This window comes from Pongo pygmaeus, chromosome 15 (genome assembly GCF_028885625.2).
Source record: "Pongo pygmaeus isolate AG05252 chromosome 15, NHGRI_mPonPyg2-v2.0_pri, whole genome shotgun sequence".
Lineage (NCBI taxonomy): Eukaryota > Metazoa > Chordata > Mammalia > Primates > Hominidae > Pongo > Pongo pygmaeus.
Window position 1 is genome coordinate 57,292,689 of NC_072388.2, and position 11,865 is coordinate 57,304,553.

General features: G+C 42.3%; 1 pseudogene; it reads left to right on the forward strand.

Annotated features, from left to right (window-relative positions):
* Nucleotides 1–845: 845 nt before the first annotated feature.
* Nucleotides 846–1,384, forward strand: LOC129012345 (large ribosomal subunit protein uL6-like; annotated as a pseudogene).
* Nucleotides 1,385–11,865: the final 10,481 nt, after the last annotated feature.

Below are 11,865 nucleotides of genomic sequence, written 5' to 3' on the forward strand. Positions count from 1 at the left end.
GATAGTAGAGAGAATTTCTTGGAGGAGGGTTGGCTTGTGGTGGCCAGTTTGATGGGGCCCAGTGGAAGGAGCAGCAAGAAGACCACTTGGAGAGCTTGTGCCCCAGGAGTTTGAGGACCCACTGGACTGTTGTCTCAGGAATCTAAAGATGAGATGCTATGGCTATTCCCCTGAAGCAGCAGGGTATAGAGAGTGACAGCATCTTTGCAGCTTAGGAATTTGCCACACATCCCACCGAGGAGGAGACGAAGATGCAAGAATAAGTGCGAGTTTTTTTCTTGGAACAGAAGTGGGCAATGTGAGAGGCAGCCCTGCTAGAAACATTTAAAATCTGCCCAATGGCCTGGCACAGTGGCTCACGCCTGTAATCTCAGCACTTTAGGAGGCCGAGGTGGGGGGATCATTTGAGGCCAGGAGTTCGAGACCAGCTTAGGCAACATAGGGAGACCCCGCCCCCGCTCCAACCCCCACCCCATCTCTACAAAAAGATTTAAAAATTAACTGGGTTTGGCAGTGTGTGACTGTGGTCCCTGCTACTCTGGATGCTGAGGCAGGAGGATCGCCTGAGCCTGGGAGGTCGAGGCTGCAGTGAGCTGTGATCATGCCACTGCCCTCCAGCTTGGGTAACAGATCAAGATCTGGTCTAAATAAATAAAATCAGCTCGAGAGGACTGCCTAGAGGGGTGACGTGAACCCAACCAGGGGCTGGACCACTAAATTCCCTGGGGCTAAAGAAAGAAATAAAACAGCCAGAGGGAAATGCATTACTCATGTTAAGAGAATCATGGTATGATTTTTTTTTTTTTTTGCCATGTCTATAGCAAGAATGAAGGCCATTCTCAGCAATGAATGTTGACATCACTCTGAAAGGGATGAACAGTTATTGTGAAGAGCCCCAGAGGAACCCTGCAGAGGGACTTTAATCACAATCTGACTGTAGAACTCAGTCTTCTTGGAAAGAAAAAGAAGAGGCTCTGGGTTGACAAATGGTAGGAAAAGAAGAACTGGCTGTCATTCACACTCTTTGTAGTCACGCACAGAACATGATCAAGGGTGTTACACTGAGTTTCCGTTACAAGGCGAGCTCTGTGTATGCTCACTTCCCCAACAACGTTGTTATCAGGAGAATGGGTCTCTTATTGACATCCAAAATTTCTTGGGTGAAAAATACATCCAATGGGTTTGGATGAGGCCAGGTGTTGCTTATTCAGTATCTCAAGCCCAGAAAGGTGAGTTAATCCTTGAAGGAAATAACATTGAGCTTGTTTCAAATTCAGCTGCTTTGATTCGGCAAGCCACAACAGTTAAAAACAAGGATTTCAGAACATTTTTGGATTGTATCTGTATTTCTGAAAAACAAACAGTTCAGCAGGCTGATGAATAAGACCCAAGAGTTGCCCACCTACAGAAACTAGATGCCAGATGATTCCTAAAACCTATTTGTGATATTTTAATGATGTAGTAAAAGACCTTTATTGGAAAAATAAAAGAGAATTATAGTCTGATGTTCCTACCATGATCTCTGAAGAACCCAAAGATGCGCCCTAAGAAAAGTGGTCACTTTAACCATTCACCTAGTTTAGGGAGGATCAGCTTAAAGTACCTATCCAACCTGAGGAAATCAACCCCAGATGAAATTGATGATGGTCAAGGAAGATCTTCCATGGCCTTTTTCTTTCACTTCTCTTACCTTACAACCTTTTGGAAGCCAGAGCCAGACTAGTGAGTCAGGGAGAGCAGAAGCAGGAGAAGAAGACAGAGAAATGGAGAAGGATTTTCTCCACTGCAGGTCTTCCTGCTGCAGAGTCCTGATCTCTCTGTGAGGAGAAAGTTCTCTTAAATGCAGCTCGGATTCTCACTATTAGGTAAAAGTGGACATTTCTGTTTTTGTGATTTGTTTTTTGTGTGATTGTAAGTGATCAGAGGGCTTTTTGTTAACTAGGAATGAGTGGATTCCTGTGGGGTCTTCCTACAGTGCTTATGATTTTGCCTATCATCTAAGAATTAATCGAATAATTAGTAATGTCATTATGGTATTACTTACTACCTAAGAGGAGTGAATAAGCTATCAGCTTTAGATTTCATCCAGGGGTCAAGGAAAAATTAGCCTCAGACAGTGGGCTTGGATGGGTAGTGTGTTGGACAGGAATAAAGTTGTTTTCTGATTGTAGCAGTCCTTGAGTCAGTTCTGCCCAGTCAATGTACCAGGGAGATTTAAGAAATTATTTTGTAAAAGACATTGGACGTCTCTCTTCCCACACCTGACATACCTGTTTGCTGCTCCTGAAGTGAATTTGGGTAAATAAATGATCAAATAAATGATTTCTGGAGCAGCTGAGAATGTAATTAGAGAATGTAGCACACACAAAAATGAAGGGAAACAATGCAGCCTATTTAAGATTCACAGACTATATGTTAAATGTTGCTTTGCCCAGGATGGAGTTATGTTTCTTAGCAATCATCCTACAGTGGGTAGGAATCTAGAAGTAAAAATTAATACTGCTAGTTTTATGCAGTAGAAGAGACATTATATGTAGAGCTCTTGATGGCAGGCATACTGCTACTTTAATAAAGTCTCATTTCAAACATTTCCCAACACTTTATGAGATCACTTGTAGTTTTTTTTTTTTTTTTTTTAAATGATGTGTTAAGTTCTAAAACATCCCGTTAGTAACCTGTTTCTGAAATAGTTTTCCTTAGAACATGACAAGGTAATCGGTTCAGAACAGCGACACTCTGCTGGAGAGAGGAGCTATCTCAGGTCAGGTGGACCATCTGTTCTTGAAGAATGTAAACTAGTAAAATAAATTGTAAGTGAAGATAAAGTTGTTCATGCAGGAGGGGGAAGGAGATTAACAAACCTCTGCAAAGCTCTTGAAAAGCATCATTTCTCTGAAGTTTAGGGAGTCCTCTTAAGGAAATGGTGATTAGCACAAAAGCTGCAGGGTGTCTGATCATTAACATTTTTATTTGTGTTTTTATTTAATTAATGCCTGCTCATCTACTTAGCTTCATGAGAGCAAGGACCCACTGTCTATTAGGTTTTAAATGCTGCCCAAGTCTACAATCCTTTAATTTCTTTTCTTTCTTTTCCCTTCATTATCAAAAGTATTTCCCTGAAAAGAATATTGCCTGTTGTCCCTCTGTTTCTCCCTGTCATCAACAACTTCTCCCATTTGGCCACCCGGACTCCCCACATTGCCAGCCTCTATCTCAGGACATAGGGAGTGAGGCTTGCTTAGGCATATACAGGCACGCTGCGGGATGAACGAGGTCAGGAAGTACTGGTCCTTTTGAGCCTTGGAGGCACTGTGTCTTCTCAAGCCCAGGGAAAAGCCTAGCTTTTCTGAGAAAATCCAGAAGTGGTAACTGGACTTCAGTGAATAGCCCTTTAATTTTGGTTGATAAATGTTTACTGGTAAAAGCATACTTGAGATTAAAAACAAATGTAAACATTCTTACTGTCTTAGTCTGTTTTCTGTTGCTTATAAGAGAATACACGAAACTGGATAATTTATAAGAAACAGAGGCCAGGCACAGTGGCTCACGCCTGTAATCCCAGTGCTTTGGGAGTCCGAGGTGGGCGGATCACCTGAGGTCAGGAGTTGGAGACCAGCCTGATCAACATGACAAAACCCCGTCTCTACTAAAAATACAAAATTAGCCAGGTGTGGTGGCTCATGCCTGTAGTCCCAGCTGCTCAGGAGGCTGAGGCAGGAGAATCGCTTGAACCTGGGAGGCAGAGGTTGCATTGAGCCGAGATGGTGTCATTGCACTCCAGCCTGGGCAACAAGAGTAAAACCCCATCTCAAAAAAAGAAACAGAATTTCTACAGTTTTGGAGATTGGAAAATCCAAGATGGAGGGGACACATCTGGTGAGAGCCTTCTGGTTGGTGGGGACTCTCTATAGAGGCCCGAGGTGGCACATGGTATCACGTTGCCAGGGGACTGAGTGTGCGAAAGTGCTAGCTCAGATTTCTCTTCCTCTGCATATTAAGCCACCAGTTCCCCTCCTAAAATAAGCCATTAATCCATTAACCCATTAATCCATTAATCTATAAATGGATTAATCCAATCACCTCTTGAGTACCCAGATCTCAGTACTGCCACATTTGAGAATTGACTTTCAACGTGAGTTTTGGAGGGGACGTTCAAATATAGCACTTGCATTGTACAAAGGCTGATAGGTACATTTGAAAAAATCAAATGCAGAAATGAGCACCAGCATTTGGTTTTTGTTCTGGAGGCTCTTCTCCTTTTTGTTAGCACTGACAACTCTGCCAGGCTTCCTTCTGTTCGAAAAAGAGTAAACAAGGCCAGGAGTGGTGGCTCACACCTGTAATTCCAGCACTTTGGGAGGCTGAGGCGGGAGGATCACTTGAGGCCAGGAGTTTGAGAACAGCCTGGGCAAGACACTGAGACCCTGCCTCTACAAAATAAAGTAAAATTAGCTGGGCATGGAGGTGCATGCCTATAGTCCCAGCTACTTAGGAGACTGAGGTGGGAGAATCGCTTGAGCCCAGGAGGCAGAGGATGCAGTGAGCTATGATCGAACCACTGCGCTCTAGCTTGGGTGACAGAGCAAGACCCTGTTTCAAAAAACAAAAAAGAGTAAGCAGACTATTTTTTTCCTTTTAAGGAGGGAGCAGGCAATAAGGAGACAGAATTCCTAAAGAAGCAGAGCACCTAGTCCAAGATTCTGTTTCTTAATCCGGTTGTCTGTGGATTCCCATTTTACAGCTTCCTCTGTCCTCTATTTGTTTTCAGCAAATTTGTACTCATCAACTCTCCAACAAGTGATTTCAAGCTATTCTTGAAAAGTGAATGGCTTCTGGTTTTATGCACTGGTTCTTATGATTGGCAACTAATCTACAAAGCCAGGACAGCTTTCCTCCTTGGAACGTATAACTAGGGCCTTTCTTCCTTCAGAAAGACAACTTGATTAAGAAAACTTTTTAACAAAAAAGTTCTCTAACAAGCACTTTAAAAATTTCAAGTAACTTGTATGTACAGACACACACACACACACACGCACACACACACTAGTTTTACTAATGGAAAGGCAGCTTTAAAGCAAAGGCAATGAAATCTTTTCATTCCTTCCGGACTGTGGTCCAAGGTGAATACATTAGTAGAGCTTCAGATTTACCTAATGGTTTTCAGAAGCCAATCCGATAGCTTTGATTAATGCTGCCTCATAATGCCAATGATGTGTACCCCAGTAAATCATCAGAACACTTCCCCATGGTAATATATCAAAGACATTCATTACAGGCTACTGTGGCTCAGGTGATATATTACTTGGGGGAAAAACATACCCAACTACCCAAAGGCCATATTGTGTGCACTCGGGTAGAATTAAGCCTGGCTACTTTTCCATGGAATCTGTTTGCAGCTTTGAGAGTGGTCAGAGAACTTTTGTTCTTTTTCCCCCCCAATACCAGTGAAATACTTCTCAAATTTGCATGATTCTTTTGTTCCAAAGGACCAAAACTCTCTGTAAGTGCAAATGCATGTGAAAAATGTTGAACACAGGTTAAAAGCGTGGATTTTGGAGTGACACCTGGGTTTGAATGCCAGCTCTCTGGCTTGATGGGTTTTGTGGTCTTAAGCAAGTCAGTCATTTCGACTTTTGGTGAAGTGGGAAGTATTTATGTCTGTGATATCTACAATTGTCTGTAAACGATGACCTGGGATTGAACATATAAAGTGGACTTACTTAGTCCTTGTTCCCTAATGAGCCAATAAATTGTAGCTAGTTACAAATGTTCCAGCAGGGAACTCCTGACCAACCTTTCTACACCCAACTTGGAACCTTCCCAAAATAATTGTTTTGAGCTGCTTTGAGTAACTAGGTTTATATAGGAGTCATGGTTGATGATCCAGATAATGTCCTCCTAATTGGAAATCATAAAGCAGAGTTGCAGGGCAGTGCTAAGTAGCTGGCCCAGCAGGCCCTGTCCTACTTGAGCCAGCTCCTTGCCTGTCAGTAATGACCAGCTTAGTGATGTGATTTGAGCATAGAATACCCCGTGGAGCCATGTGGATGGGATCTCAGAGAGAAGAAAAAACTGATCATTCTGGTTCTTGCCCCATGATTTTGGCCCTCAGTGCTGGAGGTGGAAGAAAAACATGGAACTGGAGAGATAGCCCTTTCCACCAAGCTTAGCTGAAATAATCTGGTTTCAAGCATCCCAGATCATCTCTGCCAAACGCTGGTCCCATCTGAGCCTCTACTGGTCTGATCTCTCCATCAGCAAAACCCGTGGTTACCTTTTAAAAATTGTCCCACTTGGATTGTTTTAGAAATCTACCTGTGCCTCATGTGAACAACTTGTGGGGAAAAATTATATTTCTTACACATATAATATAACAATAGCACAAATAAGGAATTTTTCTATAATTTCACCAGCCTGACACACACAGTTTCATTGTCCTATAATCCTCCCCAAGATTTATGCTGTGCACGGTTTTATATAATTAATTATTACATAGGTATATTTAGATTGATTTTATTAGATAAGCAATGCATGAATATGTATGTCCTGTAAAAATTCAAAACAATAGAAGTCTATACAGCTAAAAGTGAAAGTCTTCATTACCTCATCCAAATCAGTTTTAGTTTTGTTATCATTTTGTTTTTTTCAAAAGTGAATTCACCTGCAAGTGTTGTCTGTGACTTCCTTTTATTCACTTAACATGTCTTAGAACTTTCCCTGTCAGTACCTAGACCAAATGTTATAGTCTGCTTTTTTTCATTTAATTTTTTTTTTTTTTGAGACAGAGTCTGGCTCTGTTGCCCAGGCTGGAGTGCAGTGGCGCAATCTCCGCTCACTGCGAGCTCCGCCTCCCAAGTTCACACCATTCTCCTGCCTCAGCCTCCCAAGTAGCTGGGACTACAGGCACCCGCCACCACGCCCGGCTAATTTTTTGTATTTTTAGTAGAGACGGGGTTTCACCCTGTTAGCCAGGATGGTCTCAATCTCCTGACCTCGTGATCCGCCTGCCTTGGCTTCCCAAAGTGCTGGAATTACAGATGTGAGCCACTGCACCCGGCCTTCATTTAATATTTTTATAAGTATTTCTTCATGTTGCCAAATATTTTTATAATTTTTTTGAATGATGGGCGTGAGTGGGATTGAGACTTGGTGGCTTATTTATCGGATATAAAATAAGCTATCTCCAAAAGGCATGATCCCAAATGAGCAGTGCTTATTTGGTACTGAGTTTATTGGAGAATCATAGAATGGTTCACCAAAAAGGGTTTCAGCCTATTCCCATTTTACAGATGAGGCAACCAAAGCTCCTAAATGGAGCACAGGAAGCAGAACGTCTTGCAAATCTGAGGTTGAGGACCACATGTAAGAAGGAGCTTGGGTACCCGATGACTTCCTTGAGGAGTGTGCCAGCCCTGGGTTGCCCAAACCTGGACTTCTTATTACACGACAAACAAAACCAGCTTCTGGTTTGGTCACCGTAGTAGGGTTTCTATTACATGTAGCCACATACACTCCCAACTGACACAGCTATGTTCATTCATTCATTTATTCACTCACCAAACAGTTATTTTGTTTTAGTCATGTGCCTGCAATGTACAGGCTATGTTCATAACACTAATAGCTAGCATTTATGGAATACTTAGTACATACAATGCTTATGCCGAAAACTTTACATGTCTTTTCATTTTGTATTCACCACAACCCTCCAAAGTAGATATTATTTTCCTAATTTTACAAATGAAGAAACTGAAATTCAGATGAAATAACCCACTCAACAGCCCAAGTAATAAGCTCCAAAGCCTCTCTGACACTTAACTGCAAGAAATTTCGCTTTATTTATCTTTTAGGACATAGGAACCCATACAATTTTGTCTTTGGGTTTTTTTTTTTTTTTTTTTAGAAAATCAAATTCCGTCTTTATAATCACACTGTGAATTAGATGTAGTTATTCCCATTTTCTTTCTTTCTTTCTTTAATTTCTTTTTTAGACAGGATCTCACTCTGTTGCTTAGGCTAGAGTGCAGTGGTGTAATCACAGCTCACTACAGCCTCAACCCCCACCCTGGACTCACGCAATCCTCCCGCCTCAACCTCCCGAGTAGCTGGGACCACAGGTATGTGCCACCATACCTAGATAATGTTTTAAAACTTTTTTGTAGAGACAGGGGTCTCCCTATGTTGCCCAGGCTGGTCTGGAACTCCTGGCCTCAGGCGATCCTCCCACCTCAGCCTCCCAAAGTGCCAGGAATTACAAGCATGAGCCACTACAACTGGCCACTGGGCCAATTTTAAATGTCTGTGGCAGGGCTCTCTCCCACATTGCCCACTTCTGGTCCAAGAGAAAACGCTCACTTATCCTTGCACCTTGCCCTCCCCCTTGGTGGAATGTGTGGCAATTCCCATCTTTAAATGAGATTAAGAGAGATCAACTGACTTTAATACAATTAATTCAATTTGACAAGCATGTATGGGGCACTGTGTTCTGGATACTTAGGTGCTGAGGCTACAAAGCCAAATGAGGCAAGGCCTGGCTATAGTGTATGTTGCAGGGAAGGCAAGGCTTTTCTGGAATTACAGAGATGGCAGAAGTTGTGTTTTCTCCGGCTGGCATCGATTCCTGACTTTCTGTCAGCAGAATATTCCAGACAGGCTGGTTTCTATAAAATTCCTAGGGAGAATCCCAGGGTTTAGGTTCTGGGGGAAGGGAAGAGAGGAAATTGGCAAAAGATACTGCTTGAAAAGGCTGTTTTTCAGTCTTTCCAAATCAGGTACAAAATAATGAACTGACACAGAACACTTTCTATTTGTTAATTATTCAGTTTTCCCTAGCACAGGGAGGAGAGTGACAGAACAGCAACCTTTGCCACATGATTGGAGGCAGATTTGTTTACCAGATCAAAGCCTGTGGGTAATGGAAACCTCTGGGTAGAGAGGGTGGTGCCATGCAGCGGGGCCTACAGAGCCTACTTAGCTGAATGTCTTACTCTGTATATTCTGGAGCTTGAACTGCACTACTTTGAAATGCCAGCTCTCTTTAGATTAGTCACAGGGGGATACCCGGGTTGCTGGAATTGCTCAGAGATTCCAAGATGTTTACAGAGTGAAGCTACTGGCTCTGGATCACGTTCCTTTCAGATACTGTAGACATATCCTGTGACTTAAGGGAAAGGTGACAACGTCTTTGTTCCTCTAACCTGTGGGTAGCTAATTTTGAAATGATTAACATTTCCTGGTGTTAAGCTTTCTGAAAGACTCTCTATGTATCTAATGATTTCTAAGGAAATATAAAATCTACACTATAATGATTTTACTGGAAGCCAAAAGAAATACATTAGTTGTAAATGTAGAGCAAGAGGGCAGGAAAGAAGCACCGCAAATCAACATCCTCATCACTTCCAATGAGGGAGGCTGGGTGAGAAGGGGGCCAGGAAGACCTTTACTTTAAGTGTATTGTTCGAATTCTTCTTCATAATGAATCTGTACTAATGTGTTACTTCTACAACATCAATATTTGTTGAATGCTTCTAGAAAGAAAAAAATCCTTTCCATAATATGTATTAAAAGTGGTTCTTGAGTTCAATTATTTCCAATCATGGAAATCTCATTACTCTTTTTAAAAGAACAACTTAACATAATGTCATGTCTTGAAAATAAATGTTTCAAATGACAAGATAGTTTGGGATTGGAATTCCCTTCTCCAGAGGTTGTTTGCACTGGGAATGGACCCATAATACTTCACAAACAGTGGTGGAATGATTTGTGACTGCTAAGTGCCCAGAGACCAAGCAGCCCCTGGTGTGTTCCTGGTACTGTTATTAATATATCTGTCATCTTTGCCTGCTCTACAAACGTTAACTGGTTCACCCTTAAGTGGCATGAAGAAGTTCTTTGCTGCAGTTGGAACCTGAGGAATATATAGAGGTTAAGGGGGCTTTTTTTTCTTTTCTTTTCTTTTCTTTTTTTTTTTTTTGTTTGTTTGTTTGTTTGTTTTTTGAGACAGAGTTTAGCTCTGTCACCCAGGCTGGAGTGCAGTGGCATGATCTCAGCTCACTGCAAACTCTGCCTCCCGGGTTCAAGTGATTCTTCTGCCTCAGCCTCCCAAAGTGCTGGGATTACAGGCATGAGCCACTGTGCCTGGCCAAGGGGGTTTCTTCACTGTGATTTTTGTGTGAGTTGATTTAGCAGTTGGTGAAATAGTGAGGGACTGGAAGACAAGAAATTCTGTTCCATCACCAGCATGATGTCCTTTATGCTTTGTGTTCAAGGACTCCACTTCTCGGCCATGTGTGGGGCATGGACACCTTCGGTGAGGTTGGGAGTCCCTGTGTGGGGGGGTTGAGAGTAGGGAGTTCTGGCTACTGAGTCCACTCAAGGTAAAGGCTGTCACAAAACCCTTTCCCCTTCTACCTGAGAATTTTAACTTTGAATAATTTCTTTCTCTGTTTCCCCCAGAAACCTGACAAAGGTAGTACGTCAACTGTGTTATTAGGTATAGTAACTGATGTCAAAAATGACTCCTTACTGGTAAATTGCACCTGGACTGGGAGAACTGAATGCCTAAGAGGAAGCCATAGCTTTGGACTTGCCCGAGAGCAGTGACTCTTGACACAGGGTATGTCCCTTGAGGTGATGCTGACAGCTGTTGTGGAGTTGTTACCAGACATATTGGCTCCTGTGGGGCATGAGGCTCTGGGGCTAGGGAGGATTGTACATGTGCTTGATGTGGTCTCATTTTCTTGTACTAGAACCCTGGGAAGCCAAAGAGGCCATCTCTTGCTGTATGGATTGCTGTATAGATTACTTCCGAGGAAAACAAACACTGATGCTTCACTGCTAGCAAATAGAATATTCTGGCTTATATCCTGATACCAAGTGTGATTGACTGTAGTCTTGTACGTCTGAATATGTAGTCGAGTCTAAGAAGCCCCTCGATGGGTTTTGCAAATCCACTCTGCAGCCATTTCCTAAGAAATGTCCCTTCCAGAGGTTTGTTGGGAGCCAGACATGGACCCATTTTCCTTCTTGTAGAACCCACAAATCTCTCCCCTTCCTTGTCTATAGAGAATCTCTTCCTCTGAATGTCTTATTGAAGCATTTTGATAATCCCATTTTCCCTCCTGCTCTTAACACGATCTCTGTGGCGAGTATAGTTCTTCAATAAGACTAGAGGAGCCATCGCCTTCAAGTATCTTTGCCTTCTGCCCTGCAAAAACTGCAGAGACAAGGAAATACTAAAGTTACCTGTTGGGAAAGGTGGGCAGTGGGGAATAGAAAATAAAACTCAAGTTAATACATAGGAAACCATGCTGTCACACTTGTTAATATTAATAGTGAAAATCCCTTACCTTTATCCAGGGCTTGGTTCTTTGCAAAGTGTTTTCACAACCAGCCTCTCATTTCAGCCTGACAGTGCCTTGTAAGGGAAGCAGGCAGTGATGTGGTAAGCACTCAAAAGGGAGAGGGAATCCCTGGTTTGTGCCAGTTTCATACTACCAATGATTTAACAACTCTGAATTTCTAGATATTTAACAATTGGCTCAGGGGAGCTGGTGCAAACAGACTCCAGCACCCCCTCGGTGGCAGGACAGGTATAATCATCCTGATTTGAAGGCAAGGAAAGTGAAGCTCAGAAATTTTGTCGAAGGCCACAGAGTTACTAAGAGGCAAATCTAGGAACTTGAACTTCTACCTGCTATTGCATGCTTTTTCGTGCTGAAGTAAGTCTATCCTTCATGCCATGTGGAATAGTAAAAAACTAAATCCGCAAACCACCAAGAAGAAATGCCTAAAACTCCCTTCTAATGTCTGTATTATCATCAGTCTTCCTTTTTTTCTCTTTCCCTTTTAAGAAAAGATTCTGTCAAT